General features: G+C 46.0%; 1 pseudogene; it reads left to right on the forward strand.

Annotated features, from left to right (window-relative positions):
- Positions 1-2,065: 2,065 nt before the first annotated feature.
- On the forward strand, positions 2,066-3,565 carry LOC102011366 (annotated as a pseudogene).
- Positions 3,566-4,296: the final 731 nt, after the last annotated feature.

Raw genomic sequence — 4,296 nt, forward strand, 5'->3', positions numbered from 1 at the left:
ACTGGGAATCAAAGGTAACTTGTATTAATCTCATGATATCTCAATAAATTTAGTATTAAAATATTTATACAAATTTTTCTTTTCCTGAAGTGTGTACACATTTTTTTGGGTGGACTCTGTATATAACAGACATTGACCACCAAGGACATACAGGTCAAAATAATTCTTTTTAGTCTGCACCATCTTATGTTGTGTGTGCCATAGTCAGTAACTGGCCTCTTTTGGTGCATGTGTGGGTAGGTTACAGTTGTTCCTCAGTGTTTGTATGGCACGGACATAGGCACCCAGGTCCTTTGCATAACATGGCATGACATAGCCAACCCTCTGTAGCATAGGTTCTGTACCCATGGACTCAGAAAATATTCAAAATTGAAACTATTTAGAAAAGAAAACTTGATCTGTATTGACTTTATTTCCTGAACAATGTAGTATAACTACAATTTGCAAAGCACTTACACTGCATTAAGCATTGTAAGTATCTAATGCAACAGGCACTGAATTCCATCTCTAGAACAACACCATGACACAAAAGAAATAATCTAGAGATGATTTAGAGAATATGGGAGGATGTGTGTAAGGTTATATGCAAATACTATTCCATTTTATATGAGTGGATATTATACGAATTATATCTCAATAAAAATGAAAGTAACAATTTTTTTTTTTTTTTGGTTTTTCTCCGGTACCAGGAACCAAACTCACGACGTTGTGCTTGCCAGGCAGGTGCTTTGCCGCTGAGCTAAATCCCCAGCCCCGAAAGTAACAAATTTATAATGCAAACTTCATTGCACTTCTGTCTTGGTTACTTTTCTCTCCTTGCGGAGACAAAATAACCTACACCCAAAATGAAGGAAGGAAAGGTTTATTTAGCTTACAGTTTGTGGAGGTTTCAGTCTGTACTTGGCTGTCTCCAAGGCAGAGTGGCACATGGCAGAGGGCAATAGTTCATGGGCAGAAGACAGCAAAAGCAACAAGAGCCCAAGGGGAGGGGTGGAGGCAAGCAGCCTCTTTCCCTGTCTTACATTTTATGCAAACTACCTGCCCCAGGGCGGGTGTAGCACACCCAGGAATCAATCATAAACTCTAGAAGCCTACCCCATAACTGCATGAGGCTTTGGGGGACATCCATAAGAACTTGATATGGTTTAGATTCTTGATAGTGCAAAACTTTTGTAGTTCAAAGTTGTAATACAACTTGGAAAAGGCCATCCTCAGGCAATGCCTTAGGAATGTATGATCCAAGGACTCTGAGATTTCTTTATGGCCCAGCTCTGTGAAGAGTGCAAAGTACTAACTCCATTAGTGGAAGAGAGGACATTCCTCCCTATCTCTCCAACTATATCTCTACCCTGGAACTGTCACACTCCTAAGCATCCACATCAGAGGCCTGATTGTCCCCTCCCTCTGTAGTCATTCAACCTCCAAGCTATGAGTTTGTTTCTTTGCTGTTCCCTGAATCTGTCAATTTATTTCCATTCAAATTGTTCAGGCAGGAGAATCAGAAAGAGAAGTGTATCTGGGGAATCGGCAAGGGCATGGCTGTGGCAGGGCCCATCTAGCAGAGGTGACACAGTGGAGGGCAGGGGTGGCATAGCACAGGGAGGGGGTAGGTGTGAGGTGAGCTGGGCCAGACAGCAGGGCCCAGGGGCCTGCTCTAGAATTGTTGGTACATTATCTTGCAGACAGACAAGGAGGACTCAGTCCTTGCCTCTACAGTTTATGAAGACAATCATTAAGAGTCCCTTAGGAGACAGAATGACTCCCAGGATAAAAGCAGAGAGAAACCATTAACCTATTTTTAAGTAAAAAAAAAAAAAAAATCTAAAGTAAATTGGAGCCAGGCACACAACTGTAATCCCAGCACTTGGGAGGCTGAGGCAGGAGGATCTCTGCAAATTCAAGGCCAGTCTGGGCTACAAAGTGAGTTCAAGGCCAGCCTGAAACACATAGTGAGACCTTGTTTCAAAAAGACCAAAAACAAAACAAAAAGTCAGAGTTTGTGCTGGCTTGGATTGGGCCAGTGTGGGCCTAGCGCTCCCCCTCAGCACAGGCCAGTGCGCCAAGGATGCAGAGGACGCTAGCAAGCATCATGGAGCAGGAACCGGCAGACGACGCGGATGGGGAGCGCAAGGCGGAGCCTCTGGTCTTCCACTGGTGGCCGCCTCCTTCTTCCTCTTGTACCCGGGTGAGGACGTCGCGCCCACCCAAAGCGCCTGCGCTCCTGGAGGACGCTGCGGTGGCCCGGTACCCCATGCCCTTCCCGCTGCTTAGCGGCGCGGCGGCAGGCACCACCCTAATTATCTCATGGCTGATGAACATGGCCAAGCTGAGTGTCAAGGGCTTGATCGAGTCAGCTCTGAACATGGGCAGGACTCTGGACTCTTGACTATGCGCCCCTCCAGCAGTTCTTCGTGGTGATGGAACACTGTCAGAAGCACAGCTTGTGTGCCAAGAAAACTTTTTTTGAAAAAAATAAATCCTTCTGGGGGCCTCTAAAACTGGTAGAAAAACTTGTTTTAGAAGCTGCAAAGATAACGGCAAGTGTTAAAGACCTTCCGGGACTAAAGGCACCAATAGGCAGAGGAAGAGCCTGACTTGTACAGCAGTCACGATGGTGGGGTTATCCGTGTCTTCATTTGGCATTAATGCAAAAGAAACTTTCAGAATATATGAAGGCTTTGATCAATAAAAAGGAAGGTCTCAGTGAGTTCTATGAACCAAACACCCTCATGATGGAAGAAAGAGGAGCTATAATTGCTAGTCTGTTGGTGGAGTGAATGTCACTGATGCTAACTTCTGCATGAAAGAAGAAGATTTGGATTCCTGCATTGGAATTATAGTCTTTTCCATGTATCTCAAGGATGGGAACAACAGTAAAGGTAGTAAAGGGTATGGTCAGATTACTGCAACTCTGCACCAGAAGAACTGTGTCAAAGAACTCAACAGACATCTGAAAGCTCCAATAAATAGCCTTCAGGCAAAAGTAGATACACTGAGCGCTGGGGATAATAGCTCAGTGGCACAGTACCTACCTGGCAAGCATGAGGTCCTGAGTTCAATTCCCGGTACTCCACCCTGCCGAAAAAAGCAGATGCATTAGAAAAATCCAACACAAAACTGACAGAGGAGCTTGCAGTTGCAAACAAACAGGGTTATTACTTTGCAAGAAGAACAGGAAGGAGTTAAAGAAGACAGCTCCTAATGGAATCCAATCGGAAGGGTCCAAAGTAAGACAGAACTGCCAAAGGGCAAGCACTAAGTGAAGCAAGAAAGCCTTTAAAGGAGGAAGCACAATTATGATTGGATGTCGAGGAGCTGGAGCTCCAGATCAGCATGTGGCAGGAGATGGAGCTGGCGATGAAGATGCTGGAGAAGGGCTTCTGTGAGAAGCAATGAGGCAGCAGCTGGACAGCCTCAGGGCTCTCAAGCATGAACTGGCCCTTAAGCTGCGGAGCTCAGGCTTAGGACTAAAACAGAAAAGTGAACTAACAGTCATTTGGAAGAGAAGACTAACCAGATGGCTGCTGCCTTGAAAAATTGGAACAAAGTGACCAGCTTGTGTTAGAACTAACAAGAGAAAGAAGGTTACAGAACAATAGGAGCCTGCCAGGAAAGGGTTCCCAGAAGCCAGAGCCTAAGAAGGATGGGAGGCACAAAATTTAAGAGGAAAATGTTAAACTAAAAAAACACCTGGAAGAAAGCCACCAGCTGCAGTCTCACTCTACAGATGCACAGCCGCTGCTCTCTAGAAAGCCACAGGTGTGTCAGCCGCACCTGGACAATGGCAGCCTGAATGTGTGTCAGAACTTCTGCAGTGCCTGCCCAACAGACGCATCGCCTTGCCCCTCAGCATCCAGCCTGCACGCCTGGTGAGCCCTGTCACAAGCAGCTCATGAAGCAGTGTTCCATGACTGGCCTGAGCCTGTGGCAAGGACCTGGAGGATGCCAGTGCAGGGCCATCCTTTCCCTGGTGTCAGGACTCCTAACACCCTCCCTCAGAGTCAACAGTTGACAGGAATGACTTCAGTAAACCAGACCCAGAGCAAAGGGCGGCCGGTTGGGGGTGCCTCTTGCACAGGCTCAAGATGAATACAAAGTAAGGATCCCAGCTCCCTGCCCAGTCACATAGTTAACCTTTTAAACTTTTTAAATTGACACAAGGAACAACATCCTAGAGCAGGAAGGGCATGTCCTTTTTACCTCAGAATGTAGAACTGCTGAGTTACTTAGTTAAGTGTTTAGACTCCTCAAGTTGACACAGTGTATTGACCATAACAGTACCCAAGTCCAATTCCC

The sequence above is a fragment of the Chinchilla lanigera genome, unplaced genomic scaffold (assembly GCF_000276665.1).
Source record: "Chinchilla lanigera isolate Chin_1 unplaced genomic scaffold, ChiLan1.0 scaffold00041, whole genome shotgun sequence".
NCBI lineage: Eukaryota > Metazoa > Chordata > Mammalia > Rodentia > Chinchillidae > Chinchilla > Chinchilla lanigera.